This window comes from Xenopus tropicalis, chromosome 6, assembly GCF_000004195.4.
Source record: "Xenopus tropicalis strain Nigerian chromosome 6, UCB_Xtro_10.0, whole genome shotgun sequence".
In the NCBI taxonomy this organism is placed as follows: Eukaryota; Metazoa; Chordata; class Amphibia; order Anura; family Pipidae; genus Xenopus; species Xenopus tropicalis.
The window spans coordinates 59572426-59597614 of record NC_030682.2 but is presented as its reverse complement, the minus strand read 5'-3'; the positions used below and the strand labels follow the sequence as shown (position 1 = coordinate 59597614).

Sequence of the window (25189 nt, the reverse complement as noted above, 5' to 3'; positions counted from 1 at the left end):
TGTCCTGCCCTTCTAGCCATGTCATGCAATGTCAATGCTTCCCTCCATTATCCTTTGTGTCTTTGGGCTTTCCTAACAACTATGTCTTAACTGTGCAGATTAGGGTGGGTGGCAGAGGTTCAATCTATAGCGATGGGCAAAATAATTTGTCAGTCATGGATGCCCGCCGAATGTCCGTGTTTGCTATTGGTGGATTTTTAAGCGAAACGGGCACAAAATTTCACACAGAAATATTTGCAGTGCGAAAAAAATAGTTGCCCGCGTAAAAAAAAAATTGTCACTAGCATAAAAAACTTGACGGGACGTCAAAAAAATTGTTGCGCTGGTCGTTTTTCTTTTACACATGCGTCAATTTTGTTTTAAACGCAACATTTTCCCTGTTTCGCAAATTTTTTGCCGTTACACGAATCTTTTGCAAGATTTGCACATTTTTCAGCAAAGCAAAACGGGATAGATTTGCTCATCATTATCAATCTACAATATATACAGTCAACATGGTTGAAAAAAGATGTACGTCCACCAAAAAACCCCATCTGAAGCCTCTCTAATTTGCTGCAGAGGGCAAACAATTCCTTTCTGACTCCAAGATGGCAATCGGACCAGTCCCTGGATCAACTAGTACTAAGAGCTATCTCCCATAACCCTGTATTCCCTCACTTGTACTGAGAGCTATCTCCCATAACCCTGTATTCCCTCACTTGTACTGAGAGCTATCTCCCATACCCCTGTATTCCCTCACTTGTACTGAGAGCTATCTCCCATAACCCTGTATTCCCTCACTTGTACTGAGAGCTATCTCCCATAACCCTGTATTCCCTCACTTGTACTGAGAGCTATCCCCCATACCCCTGTATTCCCTCACTTGTACTGAGAGCTATCTCCCCTACCCCTGTATTCCCTCACTTGTACTGAGAGCTATCTCCCATAACCCTGTATTCCCTCACTTGTACTGAGAGCTATCTCCCATAACCCTGTATTCCCTCACTTGTACTGAGAGCTATCTCCCATACCCCTGTATTCCCTCACTTGTACTGAGAGCTATCTCCCATAACCCTGTATTCCCTCACTTGTACTGAGAGCTATCTCCCATAACCCTGTATTCCCTCACTTGTACTGAGAGCTATCTCCCATAACCCTGTATTCCCTCACTTGTACTGAGAGCTATCTCCCATAACCCTGTATTCCCTCACTTGTACTGAGAGCTATCTCCCATAACCCTGTATTCCCTCACTTGTACTGAGAGCTATCTCCCATAACCCTGTATTCCCTCACTTGTACTGAGAGCTATCTCCCATAACCCTGTATTCCCTCACTTGTACTGAGAGCTATCTCCCATAACCCTGTATTCCCTCACTTGTACTGAGAGCTATCCCCCATACCCCTGTATTCCCTCACTTGCTAAAAATCAGTAAAAGGGAGAAAATTCCAAAACTTCACAGCTCTCGCAGTAAAAAATCCTTTCCGAATATTTAAACGGAACCTCCCTTTTTCTAAACGGAGTGGGTGCCCTCGTGTCCGTTGCAAGGACCTACTGGTAAATAAAACATTAGAGAGGTTAATATATGATCCCCTTATATATTTATACATACAGTAGTTATCATGTCACCTCTTAAGCGCCTCTTCTCCAGTGTAAACAAACCCAACTTGGTCAGTATTTCTTCATAACTGAGACTTTCCATACCTTTTACCAGCTTAGTTGCCCTTCTCTGGACCCTCTCTAACTCAATAATGTCCCGTTTGAGCACTGGAGACCAAAACTCAACAGCATATTCTAGATGGGGCCTTACCAGCGCTCTGTAAAGGGGAAGAATGACCCCCTCCTCTTGTGAATTTTAATGCCCCTTTTAATATCACTCAAAACCTTGTTTGCTTTTGCAGCTGCTGCCTGGCATTGCTTGCTACAGCCAAGTTTATTATCTACAAGGACTCCAAGGTCCTTCTCCATTATGGATTTGCCTAGTGCAGTGCCATTAAGTGGCTTGCATATTTTTACATCCCAGGTGCATGACGTTATATTTATCCACTTTAAATCTCATCTGCCACTTAGCCGCCCAGATTACCAGTTTGTCAAGATTCTGCTGCAAAGATGCCACATCCTGGGTAGAATTGACTGGGCTGCAGAATTTTGTGTCATCTGCAAACACTGATACATAACTTATAATACTTTCTCCTAAGTCATTTATAAACAAGTTAAACAAAAGTGGACTCAGTACAGAACCTTGAGGGACCCCACTGAGAACCTTACTACAAGTAGAGAATGTACCATTAACAGCCTGTGTACCCGATCCTGTAGCCAGTTTCCTATCCATGTGCAAATGACTTTACTAAGAGCAACAGACCTTAGTTTAGATAGCAGTCGTTTGTGGGGAACGGTATCAAATGCTTTGGCAAAATCCAAATAGATCACATCTACTGCATCCCCACTGTCCAGCTTCTTACTCACCTCATCAGCAATTAAATTGGTCTGACATGACATGGCCTTTATAAAGCCATGCTGATTACTGCTCATAATGCCATTCTCCACTACATAATTTTGTATGTGATCCCTTAACAAGCCTTCAAACAATTTGCCCACCACGGATGTCAAACAATATAGGAATGACATTAGCCTTCTTCTCCATAGGTACAATACCAGATGAAAGCAAGTCTGAGAATATCAGAAACAGAGGCCACTGTAATTCTGACCCTAGCTCTCTCAGTACCCGAGGGTGTATTCCATCTGGCCCAGGTGCCTTATTCACATTTATCTTGTGTAACCCTTTAAGCACCATACCCTGTGTCAGCCACTGCATAGTTGGAGCTGAGGAAACAGTGCAGCTATTGGGTGGGACTTGGCACGCTGGCTCCTCTACTGTATACACAGAAGAAAAGAACTGGTTAAGCACATCTGCCTTTTCTGTATCCGCTGTAACTATATTGTTACTATAAATTAATGTGGCCATGCCCTCAACCTGCATCTTTTTACTATTAATATACTTAAAAATCTTTTTGGGGTTAGTTTTGGCCTCTGCTGCAATGCTGTTTTATATCCATTAAACGCAGCTACTGTCCCCTCTGACTTATATTTCTTAAAAGCTTTCCTTTTTTTCGCTATTAACTTCTTTACCTCAGAGTTAAAGAATAAGTAAACTTTTTTTTTTCTATGAGTAAAATTACTCTAAACAGCTTTCAGAATTACCTACCTTTGTCCCAGCATTCTGTCTAACCTTGTTCCTCAGTGAGAAGGTATTCTTTTTCTTTGCAGAGTGAACACCCCCCCTCTTCCTGTTCAGTTCTCTCTTCAATTCGACAAGGTTGTCGGAGTTTTTTTTTTTTTTTATGAGAGACCGGAACAGGACGTGGGGGTGGGGATTCAATCTGCACAAGGAAGCAACGATAAAGAATACCTTCTGACTGAGGAAACAGGTCAGACAGAATGCTGGGACAAAGGTAAGTAATTCTGGGGGCTGTTTAGAGTAATTTTAGAAATAGAAAAAAAAAGGTTTATTTATTCTTTAAGCCACAGAGGGTGATTCTTAACACTTTTTCTTATTAATGATAATAAATTGAGAACAGTAATGATTTAATATCATTTTAAATGACAACCATTTCTGCTCTGTGTTTTTATCAGAAAACATAATGCCCCAATCTATGCCCTGAAGCGCTGCCCTTAAGGATCTAAAATTTGCCCCAGTGTAAATTTGTTTCCTGCACCAAACATCAAATGAAATAACATTATGGTCACTGTTACCCAGGGGTTCAACCACTTGCACATTTGCTATACGTTCTGGGTCATTAGAGAACACTAGATCCAGTATAGCATGGTTCCTGGTTGGTTCCTCAACAACCTGTGACATAAAGTTGCCATGCAGCAAGTTTATAAACTTGTTCCCATTTACTGTCCTGGCAGACTGGCTCTAATCAATATCAGGATAATTAAAATCCCTCATCATTGCATATTGGTAGCTAGGAAAGTAACATTTTTCCCTTACTTTTTAACCACGTTTCACTTTCATCACCTTTGTTACCCTCTCTTTGGTGCTTAAATCCTATCTTTACTTATCATTACTAAAACTTGCCTACAGATTCTCTACCATACACGATTTTCTACCAGTGATAGAAATCAGGAACCACCCTTTTACACACACTATCTGGATTTGGGTTGCAGACAGGTGGGTTAGAACCAGGTTGGTTCTAATATTCACAACTGACTTATCAATAGACCATAATCTTTGAATGATCAAATCAGTAACACAACCATGAAGCAAAATATTTAATACACACATTATAGAACACTGTTCAAAGATCTTCTAAAGAGGAAAAATACACGATAATAGGAAGAACTATAAAAAGCCAAACAACAATATTTAATCACACAGGAGTCTTCCTAAAATACTTTTACTTCCATCTTCAGTGAAATGGCCTTGCAATTCTCCACCTTAATTAAAAGACCAGTTTTGCAGTTCCCTGAAAGATATGTTGTGGCACATCACAGACAGAAAAATGTTTGCCAATCAGACCACTGATATTAAGTGCATACACCATAGAGATGACATTTTCTTTCATTCTGAATGTGTTTTCAATTGCTAAGTAGAAACAGAATTCAAACTTCAAAATCGTTAGCTATGAATCAATTTGCAGGTCAATTTTAGGCAGAAATAACAAAATCTACAGTTTTTGGTGATAATCTGCTAATTTTTCTGTGCTTTCAATAATTTATAGCAGGTGAACTGCATCAATGCAGAATGACTATTGATTTGTACAAATTGATTCTCTAATCCCTACTAATACCATCACACAAGTTAATCGTTTTCGTCTTGATTCTGAAAATATCAATCATTTTGCTTTAAAAGAGCCAGGAATACCCAGGATCTTGATTTCAATTGACACAAATAAATATAAAGTTACTATTTGTGCCTGAGTACAATGTGCAATGTTGAGAAAGGTAAAATACTGCTAGAAAAATGTGACCTTCATAAATTATGAAACATTGATAGCTGCCTTTGAGGCTGCATAGATAGCTGAATTTGAATGTTTGTCTTCTAAAAAATATCAGTTATGCTATGCTTTAAGGTTGTGTTTCTAGGCACCTTTATAAGACAGCTAATAGTGGTCCTTTTTATGCCCACTGTTTACATAATTATATTTTGGAATAAAAAAAACACAATCTCTTGGGAAACCTTACAAGTCCCAGCAGTACTCTAATGTTTCCCCCTTGTGAAACAACCCCCCCTCCCAATGTTAAAGAGACAGCTTAAACCCCTTTTGCCTACTAAGTGAAACAACCTTTAGATAATACTTTAGAACAGTACGCTAACATTAAAAGTATAGGCAGAATGCATTTTCAACACAAGCCCTATTTATTGTTCCAGATTAGGGTGGGTGACGGAGGTACAGTCTACAATATACAGTCTAGCTCATTGGGAGCTGAGAAAGTGAAGTTTTTCCTTAGCTTTCAACCTTATTGCACCTCTTGAGCCCCTTATTCTATGTCACTATTAGCATCTGTTGATCTTCTCCTAACATGTTTGTTCAAGTAAGAACTTGTAGCGTTACATTACCAGTCCACACTATTAAAATGTACTTTTGTACTTGTTCACACTGCCAGTAGAAATCATCACAGGGTGTTGGAAATAACATTATTCCTACAATTTTTCACAGTAATTTTTTCTTTTTTAAAAAAAGGATGGCTCCTACAACAAGAGATCTTACACATAGAGCAAAAGTGATTATGACCTACTTGAAGAAAAGCTATCACAGTCCCCTGAACATCATTAAAAATCTGTGGGTAGATCTTAAACATGCAAGATGACCCAAAATGTCAGAATTAGAAATGATCTGCAAGAAAGTGGGGGAAAAAAGAAAAATTTAAAGATTCTTAACTGTATAAAGAAAGGAATATACATGCTGTGATCAGTGCCAAAGGGGGTGTTATTAAATTCTGACTTACTAGAGTGGAAAAGTTTTTGCATATGGTACGATTTCTATGTTCCTATGTTTTCATGTCGATGGAATAAAACATTACTGTGAGTTCACTTGCAAACATGCTCTTTTTAAATCACTGATTCCTGCAGTAGTTGTTTACTACATTTAACTTTCAAAATTAACTAAATATTTAATTTGGCAAGTGGTCCCCAAACTTTTGAATTCAACTGGTTCAATATAAGATAGTGAAGCAAACTCTGATTGTGGGTTTTGAGCAGTAGCTCTGCTTATTATATTTAGTATCTGAAGAGGTGTTTTTTTGACAATTCTGCATAAAAAAAGGTAAAATCCAAAAGAGAAGACATCATCTGTTTTATTCTTTGTGGGCTTATAATAAGAAGTATTTCTTATCTCTGCTGTGCTGATTGAAGTGGGCAAAAGCATGACAAACTGCTAGCTTAATTAAACGTAATTCATCTAGTTTAGTGATCCCCTAGTAGATAATACAGTAGTTTAGGAATATATGCTGTAGTACAAGGCTAAAGTGTTACATTTCGGGAATATAGTCCATCCCAAGTGCTTGTTGTAATCCAGTTAACAATGTCATGCCAGATAATGTATCCACAGTGGATAACATTTGTTCTCCAATGAACTGACACAAAGTTCTACACCTAGCATGTGCAAAGACACACAACCAGAGTATTAACTTGTTTGGGAGCACTGATATGTACCATAATCCCATTTATCACTATTCAAAAACACTATACTAGTGTTTGATTTGTGTTCCTTTGCATACCTTTTAGTGAATCAAGAATACATATAACCTGTGGCTGTAACCATTTGGGAAACTAATTATCCTCAATGACCAAACATCTTCCCCTGTTTAGATTAAAATCGTACATTTTTTTGAGATTAAAACATTGGGCAAAAGATATGTTCAGCATAAGCCTTATTCATTCAACAAGGGGGGAACAAGGGGGCTAGAATATCCCTTTAAATTCCTTAAATGAGAATGAGTGAAAGTTTTCAATAAAAATGTATGACTAGATAATCTTTGAATATACTCAAGCCATACACCATCTCTGTAATAATACAATTTCAAAAATAATTGACTGAATTACATTCTTTGCTTAAATTGTCTTTTTCCTCTAAACATTCAGAACCAGTTATGTAGGCAATAACTGTAACCTGTTTCAAACTGCACTCAACACTATAATACATTTCTACGTACTGCATGAAGTGGGAAATGTAAAATTTGTATTTTTGTATTCAGTCAGGGAAGTACAATTTCATCTAAATCTTCCTCTTCTGTGGAATAATCTGAGTAGATGACATCCATTTACAGCACAACAGCAGTAACAATAGCTTTTATAGATTAAAAACACATTGGAAGAACAAGTTAAATAACTTTAGTTTCATGGCTTGCTATCATTTTTGCAATCTTTACATATTGGTCACTGATGGCTTAAAAGCTTGTTTAAATGCATTATGGCTATTTTGGAAACACCTAGTTTTGAGACTCAATTTAGAAGAAATATTCAGAAGAAATTAATTCATATGCATGTACTATGAAGTGTTTTTTTCTGTCACATTTTTGAATCATCACCAATGAATCTGCAGTGTTTGTAATAGAAAAAATATTGATGGGAACATAACAGATCATGTGCCTAGGCAACATGAATTTCATGGAACTGCACAATTTTCTAAAAGGTATTTCAGCCTAAAAAAAGCTGTGCTAACTGGAAGAGAAATGCATATTATACATAGTTTTGATTAATATTTCTTGGTAGGACTATACCCAAAATGCATTGCATCTGTCATTGTTATGCCTGCTCCCTGCCATTGCTAAGAAACATATGTAATGATGGGACACAGGGGCACTTCAAATTATAAAAAGTTTGTTGGAAAAGCAAAGTCAAGCTTGAATGCAGTCTGAATAATTGAAACCATTTTAAAAACAATTCAAGCAAAGTAGAAGAGTCCAGAAATTGACTGATGTCTTCCATTTTCACATAGGGGTGCTGCTGCCTCCATGGTTGATTAAACCAAAGACATTAAAGTTATTCACTCAGCACCAACTCAGTTTAAACACCCCAAAGTTTGTGCTACAAAAGGTCATTTTAGAAAGTTTGGCTTATTTAACTGGTTTGGTTGAGAATTTGTCCCTGAGGAAGTCATCACTTGATAAAACATGTTGGGCTTCTGGCCACTGGGCTGCGGGCTACTACATTGTACAGATAAACCAAGATATCCACTGAAATTTGTAAGTGCAATGAATCGTAATGCAATCATCATTACACTAGGGAGTGTACCCCTCTTCTATATTTGTACAGGTAACTCATGTAGCCAGTTGGCCATGCCCCTACCACAAAGTAAAGACTTACTGGATGACTTTAAATATTCTTGTTTATGCTTTTCTCTGACCATAATGTAAAGTTCCAAAAATTCCAATTTTTTTGTTTAATTCCTGTATAAAGCCACCCAGCCATGTACCATTTTAGGGTCTGTGTTAGCCTTGACATTCCCTTTAGACTTTAAAATTCAGATCTGCGCCAGGGTTGCTTTCAGTTCCTTTAAAAACCAGGTTCCTATCAAATATACATGCTAATTATTGGGAAACATCCTCCTTCCACCCTAAGTTGTGCCGGGTTTGTTAGCAGTAACCCATTATGCAGCTTAAGAAATAACATAAACCATCATTTTTTGATGATTAAAACTACAGACAAAAAGTATGTTTGACACACGTTCTATCCATTGAACTCATGTTGAGCAAGTGAGTATATGGCCTGGTATAAAGACCTGAATGAGACGTAAGTGAGCAGGATATATGTACCCTTAAAAAGCCGCACTTTTTTGTGGCCATTGAAGTTCAGGTGTATTTTTGTTGTGAAACCTCTCACAACAATTGCGCACTAATCTGAAAAAAGTAAGGACTGGTGTATGATCTCCTACTGTTCGATGTGGCATCTTATATAACTTATTTGTAAGGCAGCTTATGCTTAAGAAGTAATACTTGCATATAAATGAGTATATGTGTGAAGTATTTGGTCAACAAGTTGCAATTTAAATCAAAGGATAAAATATGTATTTCAACATCAATGTGTATGAGTAAATCTTACAGCTTCAGATAGATGGGAAAGGGACTGAAAGTCTAATTTGAAAAGCTGAAGGTTTAAAAAATGTATGGTTTACTTCTATAAACTTTGGCAAGTTGAAACATTTGAGGAGGTTACTGAATAGAAACTCTTTAATTTAACCCAGAGAGTATTCTAAGTTTTTATTTTTGCTCTAAACATTATAAGTTCAAGCAAAAGTCAAACAATAGTGGGAAAAAGAAAGAAAACCAGTACCAAAGAAAATGCCAGGTTATCCAGTTGGTGTTGGCCAATCCTTAAAAGAGAGCTAAACCCTTACAATGAATATAGTTAAAAATGCCATATTTTCTATACTGTACTTACTGCATCAGCCTAAAGTTTTAGCATCTCAATAGCAGTAGTGATCCAAGTCTTTACAGTTGTCACAGGAACTTCCCATCTTGGAAAGTGTCAGTGACTCTCACATGCTCAGTGTGCTCTGGGCAGCTGCTGAGAAGCTAAGCTTAGGGGTTGTTGCAAATTAGGCTGGCCTGTCATATAAGCTGATGCTACATGGCTAATTATTACATTCAGATGCTAATTGCACTGGTTTCAGAGCTGCAATGTAGTAATTATCTGTATTAATTACTAATCAGCCTAATATTGTAACATTTATATTACATATATACAGTATATTGTGTGTCGGTCCCTAAGCTCAGTAACTGACGGCAGCACAGAGCATATGCAAGGAATCAAGGTACTAGGGGATTTTCAGAGGCACAGATCTATACAGCTAAAGGGCTGTGGTTGGCTTGGGCTAGTAGAGAAAACGTAAACATAATGTATAACATTTATAGCCTACTACTTTAGTTAAGCTTTAGTTTTCCTTTAGGTAAAATGTCCCATTTTTGGGCAAGTTCTAGTAACATGTTTATCTTTGATTCTCTATTATATCTGGATAGGCTTCTTGGCATAGTAGAATAACTGAGGCACTACGTTTGCCCAGGAGCAGTAGCCCATAGAAACCACTAAGATGTTTGCTTTTAAACAGGTGACCAGTAAATTTGACCTGCTGATTGTTTACTATGGGTTATAGCTTCTGGGTAAGCTTAGTGCCTTTTTTTTACATAATCAGTTATTCTACTATGCTAAGAAGCCCATTACATAACCCCCTAAGAGCACATGTACATCTGCAAATCAAGTGAGCAAAATGCTATTTCGAGCACAATCGCTATGTTTTTTTTTTTATTTACAATGCAGCATTTTTTTCCAGAATTCTGGCATCATTGAAGTTGCAAAAAAGTGATGCTCCTAAAGCAATACTGTAATTGCGTTCGATTCTACGAAACCACCACACTGTGTCTTTGTCGCAAATCAGCACAGTTGCACTAAATATTTTTAAATAATTATGTGAAAATTCACCGCGGAAAAATTCGTCAAAAAAAAAAAACAAATTTGCCGCAGTCAAAAACGGGTGCAGACGACAAAAAACAAGATGAAGGCAACAAAAAAAAAAGATGCAGGCAACAAAAAAGTTGCACGACAAATGCGTTTTTGCGGATTTTTCACCACTTCTCAAATTTTCTTGTCGTTTTGTGAATTTTATGATGAAGCGAAGCGGGACAGATTCGCTCATCACTATTTTTGAAGTCTGCCTGGCATCCTTTGCAGTGTTTGCTGTGCAAGTGACATGTGGACCTTATTCTTGCACTGGAACTCAACTGTGACAATTGACATGCATTAATAGGCATAGCAGCATTCAATTTGCAATGAAGAGCAGGAGGGAATGAGCAGCACTAAGCATAACTATACAGGGATACAAGGCACACTTTTAATGTAAGTACTTTTAATGAAAGTGGTTTCACGACACCTGAGTGTGGGGTAAGTGCAGGAACCACAGCTGCACTTTCAGATGAACATAAACTGTTTTCAAACTGAAATAGTCAGTAAATCCAAGGCATTTATTATACAAGTAAGCATAAGCTTTTTTGGTAGAAAGAAAGTACAATGAGCAAGCCATAGGTGAATAATGGCACCGTATGTGCAAAACAATATAACGTATAGTAATATAATATTTAGTTTTTTAGTCAAAATCTGGTACAAATGAATCTCAGCCTTGTAAATATTGACATTAAGTCATAATGCCCAGTTTCCTAACCTTAACCTTCCCCTCCATTTTAATTGAGAAATAAGAATAGGAAGAATCAAAATAGCAGATCAGCAATGAGTTATATTGATTGATTAATGATGTTCATTCTGCCCATACATAAATCTTACTATTATTAATTTGAAGAACCAAAATCATTCATGAATTGTGCTAGAATTTGGCTATGTGTTATATGTAGCTGGGGGAAAAAAAGATGTCATTATTAACCAACCCTTGCACTCCATATCAACCAATGGAATCAAAGCCTACCCCAGCCCTTGAACTATGTAACTAAGGAGCTGTATGGCTGCAGTGTTTGGAAGAAATCAGCAACATGGGAGCCTTTTTTCCAGAGGGAAAAATAGACTTCCACAATGCAATTTACCTTCCCATCATTTTGGTAAAATTTTGCAGATTTTTACAAAATTTTCTGTGAAGAGAAATACCACAAGTCGGGGAACTAGCGATGTTATCACTTAACACAGGAATTGGAGCAACCTGGAAAAGGTCACAGCTCCCTACATATAAGAGCTACAAGGGTTGTGAGAGTACCTAGGAACCATTTCCCCAAAATATATTCATCTCTCCAATTATAAATCTATCACAGAAGAATATATAAAAGTGTATGAAAGGATATATCTCATTAAGGTACACAGAGATATAGAAATATGGGTGGATAGGGAGGGTTGGAATTAAGAACCTGGCTGCTGGGGTCATAGGTAATTGCAGTAAGGAGGGACCCAATTTTACTATACTAAAATACAAAATGTTAATTAAATGAGAAGAATCATTTTTATACTGTATATATTATCTGTGAAAGTAATACACATTTTGAAATGAAATAATAAATATACATACACACACACACACGCGTGTATAAACACATTGATATGTATTTCAAGGCTTGTCATGAATCAGAACAGTTTGAATGTTATTATTTTACCAGTACTGCAACAGTAATGGTAGCATTTTTAGTGTACTTTGGGTAATGTAAAGCATATATATATATGGTTTTAAAATCATGACTAGATGACTATCATTACTATGCAGAATTTACATTGTATTGACCTCTTGTAAAGGTCCTTGGGACTGTATTAGTAGGATTACCTCTCCCTCCCCTATTTGTCCTTTGTTAAAGGTGAGCTCTGGCCAGTCTATTGAAGTATACATAATCCGTGAGGCATGAAGTGATTAGTTATAAGCATAAAACTGCTTTAGAATGTACTGGTTTCTAAGAAGGCATTCAACATGACCTGATTTTTAATCAATCATTAAGCATGAACATTTTTATATTGCCTTGGTTTACAAGGGATGAGAAGGCAAACATCTGTCTCTTATGCTCAGAGATCAAACAGAGAACAATACAGGGAGTAAAAGTCAATTCTCACTGGTGATAACCATGACATTTTATTCTTCTCAAATAAAACCCTTGTGAAATCATCATCTGTGCAATGCTCATTAATATTTAGTTCAGGTGGATTATGCGTGGTTGCTTGAAAATCAGTGCAGTCTGCAATATTCATTAAGACTATAGCAATTACTCATTTGAAATAACGAATGGCGGTTAAACATGCATCTGGTTTGAAAGCATTGAAATTCCAGCCCTAGAATACAACAGTACTGGAGAGTTTTAGAATGAAAGCATATAGTAAATTGTTGTATTTGTAAGGAAGATCACAATCTATTGTAAAAGTTGCTTGGTCTTCCATTTTTTTTAAGGAATCATTCTGACCAGATTGTCAATCAGATCAGACTGCACTGAACTTAGGGGCACTAACTTCTATTGACATTCAAACTTAAATTTGGTATGTAGGCGAATGACACAAAAGCTGAGGCATACTGCAAAGAAACAAACAAAGAAATAAATAAAGATTTTTACAATTTGCCTAGACCAGCTTCCTTGACTTCTACGTAACCTCACAGTATAATAAGTGGTAACTGTTTATGGCATCTTAGAGAAGCCGCTTTGCTATCAATCCAGACTGGCTTAAGACCACCTTAGGCGTCCCCTGAAAGACAACCTTAAGGCAAGTGAGATATATTGGATATTTTATATACAAATATATTAAGTAATACATATACATAAACCATTCCTTGCATAGGCAAAAGACATGCAGAACAAGAGATGACATGGCTTAATCCCCCCATCTCTGCCCTGCAGTTTAGTAGTTAGCAGGCCATGATGTAAATGCTGTTTATGCAGAACTTGTTTGGGTGGACTAGATTTGGCCAATGGGATTCTCTGAGTGAGTTACCATTAACCTATAGGATTTTGTGCAGCTCATGTCATTTGTAATTGTTATAGAAGCTGTTACTTGTATAGCCACATTTGAAGTCTTCGTGTTAAACTATCTTATTTCTGAGTCTTGTTATATAAGATACAGTTCTGGTAGGAAAAATTACCAACAGAGACAAACAGCAGATTGCAAATGATATTAAGATAATACTCTGCGTAACATACAGTATTAAAACATGTGTAAGTTACCTCTGCATTTAGACAGAGCTGAGAATTTAGCACAAACATATAATGCTCCAACAGCTACAAAAAATAATAATCCAGCAAGTCTTTATTGTTGGCATAACTGTGAAGCATACAGCTGTACATACAGGAAATGAGTTTGTAGTCAGTCTAAAGGTTACCATTGCCTGCCCTTTTCTGCCTGTGTCGCCTGCATTTCCCAGGGTTACCAAACAGCGAGTGAGCAAGAGGGAGACGGAAGGAGCATGAATACAGGATGAAAGAACATTGGATTACATTTATGTGAAAATTGATCTTGATTAGCTTTCAAGTGGTCAGAAATTTCACTGCAATGTATTCTGTCATATGCTCTATTTGACACTTGAAATGATTTATGCCGTTGATGAGAAAAACACAGAAACAATAGATGTAACAACAGTCTTGGAACTCTACTTTACTACAGATTATATTAGACATGTCATTTAAAGAATGTGTTCTCTTGGGTGGTCGAAATTTATATGACCGAGGAAAGCATTATGTAGTAGAATAGAACAGGAGAATAACAGCGGCACTGTTTTGAAATGACCAGATCTTGTATATTTCAAATTTGGCAGCATAGGAAGAAAGGGATATAACACATATTACATGACAAAAGTAAAGAATGATTGATGTTCTACACACAGCCACATTGGAAATCAAAACATATAGAACATATTGTGAACCTAATATATACATTATAAGGCCAAAAATACATGAGCAATAATAATCATAAATCGGGACTAACTGAAAAACTAGCAACCAAAGGAATAAGTGGGATTGCTAAGAAATAGCAAGGAATAAGTAGCACCTGGTGGCTGAAGTCGATAAGGCATTGCAGACCTTCAGCAGGTCCCTTGTCATGGTAAACAGCATAGACATTCTCATTTCAAGCTCCTAATTATGTGAAATGCCGAGCCTGAGTTGTCCTTTAGATATGATGAGTTTAGAGCCCCACATTTTAAGACTGTCTTTTTTTATATTATAGGCTTTATGCTACAAAGCCAATAAAAGGAGCATATGTCATTTCAGTACGTACCCCTAGTTGACACTGCATTTCTGAATCTATCATTTTATTTCCTTTCATTTAAGTTGGCAGCCAGATCCTAGTTTTGTTTTATTCTTACTACCAACTAATCCTTCCCACCTGGAATCAGCTGAATTTGGTTAAAGAGAGATCATTAGCTATGTTTATTCTAACAAACTCTACATCTGTGCTTTTGTGTCTGAGGTTAGAAAGAAGGATTTTCCACTGCTGGGGATTCCTTTTCTAAATAAATAGCTTCTCACACAGTTGTTTAGGATATTCAAGGATGCACACAATATTAAGTACAAGATTATGTTTCATTTTTTTTAATGTACTGTTTTGTGGTTTTTAAATGAATATGAGGGTATGGGGTCTGTTATATGGAAACCCATTATCCAGAAAGCTCCAAATTATAGGAAGGCCATCTCCCATAGACTCCATTATAAGCAAATAATTTCAGTTTTTAAAAATGATTTTTTTCTTTTTCTCTGTATTAAAACAGTACCTTGTACTTGATCCCAACAAAGAAATAATGAAACTTTATTGGAGGCAAAAAAAATCCTACTAAATCCTAAAATCCTATTAAACAGTCCTTAATTAATATTTAATGATTTTTTAGTAAACAAGGTATGGTAATCCAAATTACAGAAAGATCCCTTATCCAGAAAACCCCAGGTTCTGAGCATTATGAATAATAGATTCCATGGCTGTACTATACATTGGAATTGTGATAAATCTATGTGTATATTGCTCATTTGAGAACTGTCCACAAGATCCATTGTGCCTTTTAAAAAGCCCATATATTATTAGTGTATCAATAATAACAACTATAATTAAGACTTTGTTTTTGTAATGATGTCACCCAGTATGCAGACAGTTTAGGCAAGTTATAGCATATCAGGGGCACTTTAGTATAAAATGTTTGTGCCCTGCCAGTGAGAAAGTATTAAAGCCTCTCCATCTCTCGTCCAGGGCAAATCTGACCTTCAGTCACTTAGTCAGGATTTCATGGTCAAATGTATCAGAAAGATGCAGAGAGGTCAAGCAGTAATTATAATGCACAGTCTCTTTTATCTTATGCCATAAGTGTGTCAGTCACCACATTTGTCAAGGCTTTTTCTTTGCCGTCATAATGTGAATCAAGATTGGAGTGAGTAATAAATGTCACATGCTGAGAGGTAGCCTTCCAGTTTTATTTAAACTGCTTTCTCAATAAACTTTCTAAGAAATGAAAGGTTTAAACTCACTTTGATTGCCAGTACAGTCAGAGTCCAGTAAAAGCTTTTTAGAGTTGCCTTTATAGGTGCTTTTTCTTAAAGTGACAGTGTACCCCCGTATCAACAAGAGTAGGACATGTACTGAACATAACTTTTGCCTATTTTGCTAATCAGAAAGAAATATAATGGGTTTTACTATTTTTTGAGGTAAATAGGGCAAACAGGGAAAACTAAAGCTGAGTCAGAAGTCCATTATGCAGTGGGGTTATTAATACAATTAAAACAAATCCCAAATATATATATATATATATATATATATATATATATATATATATATATATATATATATATATATATATATATATATAATGAATATTGCCTGCACCTATTATGTGAGTCTCCTGGCTGGCAGAATGAAGATACATTTATACAGCACTGCCAGTGCAGATAGCTATATTAAAAATTATTGTTTTTTTTGTTTTTTTATTAAACGAAATTGCAAATATAATGTAAATGGCTATGCTTATTATGAATATTATAATATCTCCTTACTAATCATCATTCATTTTTACTACTTATGTTTTAACATATTCCCTTCATTGTCATGTTTTTCCGTACATATTTTGTATACGTTTGGCAATGTTAAAGGGTAACTCCACCCAATCACAAGTTAAGCTTTTTGGAAAGTAAACATAATTTCAAGCAACTTTGCAATATACTATACATCAGTTAACAAATATGCAGCCTTTTAACAACTTTAAATGTAATAACATAGTTTGGAACAGCTACCTAAGCCTTGCTATTTGTTCTGCTGCTGATCTGGATGACTAGTTTGACTCAAAAAAAAATGTAAAATTAGTTGACTGTCTTCAGCCTGCCTTTAGCCTGCATCCTCCAAATCCCACAATTCCCTGGACGTGTGATGACAATAAAGAAAGGAACATCACAGTGCAATGCATTTTGGGTTATGCAGTTTCTGCTTGCTGTCTGTAAGCTGTGGAGAAGTTGTTACAATTTGTAACATTAGTGTTTTAGTCCTTACTCCCCTGCCAGGATTTCAAATGATGCAGAAAGAGAACTTTTTTACAGCTGGATTATTTTTTTGAAGGAACAGATTACAGTGATAGGTATATTAGGGGTTTATGTGTTTTATTGGGCTGTTTACTAAATTCTGTTTCAGAAGCCAGACTTCCCTTTAAGAGTAATGGCAAATGGAAAGATTTATCAGTTAAATCTTGGCTATCGCCGGGTGACTAATCGCCCTAAAATGCTTTCCCACCGGCAATGAAGTGAGTATCTGGCTGGAAAGCATACACAAAGTGCTGCATAAGTTTTGCCACTGGTGATTCACTTTATCCCCAGTGGGAAAGAATTCTAGGGAGATTTGTTGCCCACGGTGCTTTCATAAAAAATTCTCTAAAACTGCTAGAATACAATCTTAGCTTCTGGTGTAAGTTGCAGTAGCTACTGACATCCTGGGTAGCAAGGAGCCAAAGTGCAACATATCTAAAGGATGTACGTAAAGAAATTATAGTGAGGACAAAACATTCTAATTTATAATGATAGTTAATTCACTTAACTGTATTTACTAATTGATTGTGTACATTCATAGAATTATATAATTGTTTCATTGTGTTCTTTTATTCTTGTTTGACAAGTCAAGCTTCCCCAAAGTCTCATGTGCCTTGTTCTTCACATTAGATCTGAGTGATATATACACTGTTTTATACAGCTGCTATACACGAGAACAAGACCACTGATGCATTCTGTTTAGCTGACATAGCAACTGAATAATTTAGAGAGCATGGGTAAGTTTTTGTGTTTCATAGATGGCTGCTTAAATCTATGTATAAATAATCACAAGAGCACATGGATGGATATGTTCAACATATTCCAAATTCTGACATTTCTGCAAGATTTCAAGAGAAAAAATTGCGCAAAGCAGAATTCTGTCCTGAAATGCATTTTATTGAAGCTGAATCCAGTTTTCTTCTGAGTAACATAATGGTGCAGTAGGTCACAATCCTTGACCAGATACAGCCATTAGCCTCAATGACAATATATTATGTAACAAATGAAATATATTGTGCTGTTCCTGTTCTTCATTTCTCACTGCAATGAAAGTTTCTGCCATCCCTAAAAAATTGAAAGACTCACAGGTTTTGAAGGTAATGAAAAAATGATGGACATGACATTTTCATCTTAAGAAAGATTTGTAAAGTCTTAAATATAAGAGGCTTGTGTAGGGATCTTTTTACCATTTCGCCTTTCTTTATAGTAATATAAAGACTACAGCAGCAATGATGGCTGGATTATGACTTCTCTGCCCTACCCTGGCCCATATTTTTCAACCGTATAGGCTAACCTTTGGCAATAGACCAGAAATGGGGCATTCTAAGCTCTTTACTGTCTTGCAAAAAGCTGCATATAAATCAATAAAATAAAACTAGCAAAATGTAAGTCTTCTGTAGTTGATTAAATACCAAGATCTCACTTTAATATCTACTGTATTTTACAAGCACAATGGCATTTTCTACAGTTTTTTGGATAACCATAAACTGTTTTCTAAACATAAGTCTTAGGGGCTGATTTACTAACCCACGAATCCGACCCGAATTGGAAAAGTTCCGACTTGAAAACGAATATTTTGCGACTTTTTCGTATGTTTTGCGATTTTTTCGGATTCTGTACGAATTTTTCGGATCCAATACGATTTTTGCGTAAAAACGCGAGTTTTTCGTATCCATTACGAAAGTTGCGTAAAAAGTTGCGCATTTTGCGTAGCGTTAAAACTTACGCGAAAAGTTGCGCATTTTTCGCGTAAGTTTTAACGCTACGCAAAATGCGCAACTTTTTACGCAACTTTCGTAATGGATAGGAAAACTCGCGTTTTTACGCAAAAATCGTATTGGATCCGAAAAATTCGTACAGAATCCGAAAAAATCGCAAAACATACGAAAAAATCGCAAAGTACCGATCATTACGAAAAAAACGCAATCGGACTCCATTCGACCCGTTCGTGGGTAAGTAAATCAGCCCCTTAGTTTAATGCTGACAATGGTATTTAAGTGGACCCACTCCAGTGGACCTTAATTCAGTAGGTCTTTAAATTAACTAAGGTTTTCTGAGAAAAGTTAAATGTTTTTCATGTATGTGTTTTTTGGCAGTTTGGCATTTGAGATAATTTGAGTATTTTCTCGAAAAATTTTAGTTTTTTTTTTAAAAACACAAACATTTGAGAATTATAAAATTTTATGTGACTTTTTTTGACTGACAAAAAGTACGTCAGATTTAAGCTGGTGAGAACCATTGAGTCCTATGGAGGCTAAGAATAGTAGAGTAATAGAATAGTCAGAGACAGCCTGTCATTGACACATTTTCAAGGGGAAGTTATTCCCATCATTGTTTTCTGTTTCACCCAGTTTCAAGGGGAAATTAATCCCATCATTGTTTTCCATTTCACCCAGTTTCAAGGGGATATTAATCCCATAATTGTTTTTTATTTCACCCAGTTCCAAGGTGAAACCTAAACACATTAATGTTTTCCAAGAATGAGCGCCAATGCTCTTAAAATGGCTGCTGGAGCAATTCCTGTTTGAGAAAAATAAAGAGGATCATGGAAAAATTTTTGATTTTCAAAACATAAACTTAATAACAGCATTATTGTGACATTTTATGAATACAACAATGATAGAGTTTAATTCAGATTTATACCATAGTTTATAGAACTTTGAAGGCCAGAAAATTTTTTTTAGTAAATCAGCCCCTTTATGTATAAGAAGTTCCTGTAAAATATCAAAGGAAGAGGTTCAGAAGATACCTGAATTCTGGGCGAAAAACCCTTTAAAACTGTCACAGAATAATTTTTAAAGAGACATTGTTCTAGCCACAGTTTAAGAGACAAGCTGAAAATAATAGATCAACAAAGAAATATACATTTTTCTAAAATAAATATTTTTTTCATAGAAGCTCTTTTTCTGCCAAAATGTAGTCTAATAATAATAAAGCTGACATATCCACTTTGGTGCACTTTTTAGGTGAGAGTGAAAAAGCATATCATTTTTAACTTGGGTTATTAATGGAAATCATGCTCTCCTAAGCATGGAATATACTACTGTGTAAAACTGATGATGCCTTTTTTATACATGAAATGCTGATAGATCACCCCTTGGATAGAAGTTCTTCCCCATTTCCTCTTCCTAATATGACTTTAAGCTGGTCCCATACAGGCTATGTTTTACAGTTAAGAGACCAAACTATGTGATTTTTTATCCATGTATAAACCCGCACTGGACCAACCAATTCCTCCCATCCTCTTGAGCATGTATCTAGGTATCTATCTTCATTGTGGGATCTTCCCTGCATTTAAAACAGATATGGAAAGATATGCTATGAAAAGCATTTTTATTTTTCAAGAATAATCTCGACCTAGGTTATGTTCCAGTTCTGTCCTTATACATAGCACCAAGTCAAACAACCGACAACACTTAAACATGCCATTTATAAGTGTATTCATGAAATACACAATTGTAATCCTTTCTAAGTTAGCTTGAAAAAGGAATTCTTTTGAAAATTATAATTCCCCCTATCAGATGCTAGGGCCTATAGTGGTTAGAATCGATGACAGTGTGCAAATCCCCTTAAATTTAAACTAAGAGATACTGAGATACTCTCATGTAAGGTTCTGCAATGAATGTCCAGTGTACCAAGTAAATAGTGGCTTATTTTTGTTCATCAGTAAATCATTTCATGTGTACATTGCAAACTTAAAGGGGATGTAAAGTCAAAATCTTAACTCCGTTTTTATATAGCCTTATACTGTATATAGCCTTGTTCTAAAAAATCAGATGGCAAAGCAGTTAAACTCCTGTGCTTTTTTTTCAAGTCTGGTATAGGACAGTCCATGCTTTTGTTTTTTTTTCAAGTCTGGTACAGAGCAGTCCCCTGCTTATTTCACATCGAGACAGCCTCTGGCCCTGTAGGTTTCCAGGAGCTGTGATCAGAACTCATTTCAGGGAAATAACATAAGATGCAAAAAAAGAAAGATTTCTAATTAAAAACCTGTAGAGAATTATTAATGGGTTTATATTGCAACTGTATCTCATTTGGTCTAAATAACACAAGGATTATGATTTTTGACTTTACATCCCCATTAACTTCCACATAATGCATATCTAATTCCTGTTTGAAAGTGGCAATATTTTTGGCACAAATATAAACAAAAATAATGAAAAAAGTAATAAAAACAAAAATTTTTATTACATTCATGCCATTGCGAAACCTTTTTCAGTTAATTACTTTTATTCCAATTCCCAGATAAAAAGCTGCACAACCTGTGGGATTTTTTTAATGTAAATGACATAGAACTTATTGAAGTAGAAAGATCTATGTCTTTTAAGTTTAATCCCATAATTTATATTTAGAACTTACTTTGAAAACAGAGTAGGCAATGGCAAACTTTTAAGATATTTTGTATGCTTTGTTGACTTTAAAATGGCAACCAGGCTACACGTGCTACATTATGGGGCTGATTTACTAATCCATGAATCCGAATCCAAATGGGAAAAATTCAGATTGGAAACGAACATTTTGCGACTTTTTCGTATTATTTGCGATTTTTTTCGTCACCGTTACTTTTTCGTAAATTGTCGCAACTTTTTCGTAGCCATTACGACTTGCATGAAAAGTCGCAACTTTTTCGTAGCCGTTACGATTTGCTTGTATATTGTCGCAACTTTTTCGTATTGAGCGTTCGTAAACGGCGGGCAAAACTTTCAGACTTTGCATGATTTTGGAAGCCTCCCATAGGACTCAATGGCACTCTGCCCTAGGAAAGTCACGATACTGAAGCTTGAATGAATCCGAAACTTTCGTACTCGCCGCGACGGCTACGAAAAAGTTGCGACAATTTGCGCAAGTCGTAACGCTACAAAAAAGTTGCGACAATTTGCGAAAAAGCCGTAATGGCTACGAAAAAGTCGCGACAATTTATGAAAAAATCCCAATGTACCGATCATTACGAAAAAAACACATTCGGACGCATTTCGGACGTCCGTGGATTAGTAAATGTGCCCCTATGTATTACTGATTTTCTGTACTTTCTGATTTGACATTCAACCTTTCTATATTGTTTTTAAAACAGGTCAATATTTTTCTGGTCCTAGACATATCAGTCTGAGCATTGATGGTAGCTATAGGCAGATTAATGAGAAAACCAAATGACAAATACTATCAAGGAATGCACATGATCTGTTGGATATGCTATTTGTGATCTAAAACAACCAATGGTATGATAAATTATTTTATGGATTATGTTATCTGCAAAGCTAAAAATGATCATTAATGTTAACTGTCACTTATCATACATTTAGTTATTAGCTGCTCATATACAGAAATCTGTAAAAAAAAAAAAATTGATAGCAAAACTAAATGTCCACGTTGCATCTTGCTTTAGCCATAAACCATATAAGTATATCAAACCACGTCTTTCCAACAAACTATACACAAGAGAAAGATAAAAGTACAGATATGGGATATTTTATCCGGATACCCGTCATCCAGAAAGTTCGGAATTATGGAAAGGCCATCTTCCATAGACTCCATTATTAACAAATAACTCTAATTTTTGAAAATGATTTCCTTTTTCTCTGTAATAATAAAACAGTACCTTGTACTTGATCCCAACTAAGATATAATTAATCCTTATTGGAGACAAAACAAGCCTATTGGGTTTATTCAGTATATAAATGATTTTTAGCAGACTTGAGTTATGGAGATCCAAATTATGGAAAGATCCATTATCTGGAAAACCCCAGGTCCTGAGCATTCTGGATAACAGATCCCATACCTGTACAATCCTGTGGTTACACACACATCTTAGAAAAGCATTATATAGTCTGTGATGATTCTGCCCCACCCATTAGTAGCATTGGAACTTTAGCAAACAACTATTACTCATGTGTCCTTAAGTTTTTGTGAAGAAATGCTACCTCTACTGTGACAAAACAAGTGCTCCTTAGAAACTGACAGTGTACTCCAATTGACAATAACTTGGCACAGAACAATGTCTTGTGCTTATCTTAAAGTGATACTGACACCAAAAAATTTCTTTTAAAAATATGAACCTACTTCCAAACCTACCTATAGGTCATGTTGACTGTTTTTTCCTAAAAGTCCTGTTTCTCTACATAAATCTTACTGAAGATCCTAAACCCGACTGTCTGGCAGCCAGACTGTAGCTTCTCAATCTGTCAAAAGGACTACGTCTTAAACTGGGAGGATTCAGTTTTTTTTTTTTTTTTCTATTCAAGGAAAAAAAAATTGAATTGGCTGTCAGTATCACTTTAATAAACTACAGATAACTGGTCTGCACCTTGAGATGTACCTAATACAAAAATAATAATATTAATAATATAAAAAATCTTATCAGTAGAAAAAATGATGGCAGAAGTGCTGCAGATTTTTATGTCTAACCATTTATTCTCATTTCAACTAATACCCAGGGCAAAATAAAGCATGTTACCAAAAAGAGCAACTTCCAAACAATTACTTTCACACACTGCTTCACTTATGGCTCCTTAAGCTCCAGTGCCTTCCACAAGTAAAATAGTCTTCCCTGGTACAGCCTTTTGATTAACTCAGATCTCAGGTTTGTTCTAGCTCTAGGCATGTATCATTCAATTTCCAGATAGCATTATAACATTTTGTAGGGGATCAGAGAACCCTGTCCCCTGTTTCTCAGTCTGTGATCTCATCCAACCTAGCTACAGCCTGGGGAGGGATGCGGTTGGCTGGCTGCCCCAGTGCACGTCTGGGAGAGGTGTGCCTAAGCTTTGGAGCCAAAAATCTAGGGGTGGGCCCAGCAGTTTATAAAGGGAGCCCCTGCTGTTGTTTGCCAGTGCAGAGAGAGAGCGCTAGAGTGAGCAGCCAGTACAAACTGTTGTGAGTTCAGACTAAAAGGAATAAAAGTCTGCTGGGCTGCCAGGGTGTATAAAGTCCTCTGTGGAACTCTCTGTGTGTGTCCCCTGGAGTGAACAGGTATTGCCCGTTTGCCTGCTACATGGGAGCAGCCACCTTTTCAACAGGGAAGGTACTCTGGGGCAGGTAGCGCTACCTGGGGGGACTAAAGAGCTCTTGGGGAAGGGAATGAACTGAATTAAGGGTTGGGGTCTATCCGGATTCAAGTTGGGGCTGGCAAAGTACAGAGACTGTGCCAGCAGTGGATAGACTGCACAAGTTCCTCAGGACAGGATTATCAGTCATCCCTAAAGCTGTTCTACTTTCTATTTCAAAAGTTATATAAAGTTTAATATTGCTGCAAACCATGTGATTATTTCCTAGTGGAAATACCCTAGAGGTGTGTTCCTCAGTGTCCACTAGGTGGAGGCACTGCTCTGTTCCCAGTTCCCAGTATCAATATTACTCTGAGAACACACATCTCCTGTAAATACAGCCCAATATTAAGTGAATGTGCCAAGAAAAGGTTACAATTTATTGCAGGTTTGCTGAGTGATTATGGCTCTGAGAATTCCTTATTTATAGTTTTAGTGTTTTCAGCATCTTATTAGTTCATACTGTATGTGCCTCACCTGTAGCCCTCCAGCTGTTGTGAAACTACAACTTCAAGCATATCCTGATGGACTCCCAAGGTAAGCTGTTGTAGCTTTATTTGTATGTGCTAGACAAACAGATATTACCTTCTATGGTGTTACTGGCCCTTAATTCGTAAAACAACAATGGTTTATATTGATTTTGGTTATTTGCCTTTAAAAAGTTTTTTATTAGTGCTTTCGTCTTCAGAAAGTACAGATATTTTACTAAAATATTCAAAAACCAAAGAAGACAGGGTTCACACACACACATACGCACATATTATATATATATATATATATATATATATATATATATATATATATATATATATATATATATATATAATATGACCTAAGATCACCCACCATTCACTGCTAAGTGAAGAACAATATAAATATAGTGAATGCTATATTATAAAACACACAACAAAAATAGCTATTACATAGTTATGAGCGAAAACTATGAAAACATTTGTGAAGCGGTGAAAAATTCACAAAACGCGGAAAATGGGGCATATCAAAAAAAATTGTTGCACTTGTTAAAAAAATAACGCATGCGCAATTTTTTTTGTTGTTGCATGCCAAATTTTTCCACTCCAAATTTTTGCACCTGTTTTGGGAAAAAAATCCGTTAGTAAATCCATGCCTGGCGCAAAAATTTAATTCATTACTACTATTACATCATCTATATAAACATATCTTTTAATATTTTTTAAAAATAAGTTGTGTAAACTGG

At 36.2% G+C, this 25189-nt stretch overlaps 1 protein-coding gene across 1 annotated transcript in view; it reads right to left on the bottom strand.

The window, feature by feature from the left end:
- vwc2 (von Willebrand factor C domain containing 2) overlaps positions 1-25189 on the bottom strand; it is a 221697-nt gene that overhangs the window by 175147 nt on the left and 21361 nt on the right. The gene's annotated exons all lie outside the window — the stretch shown is intronic.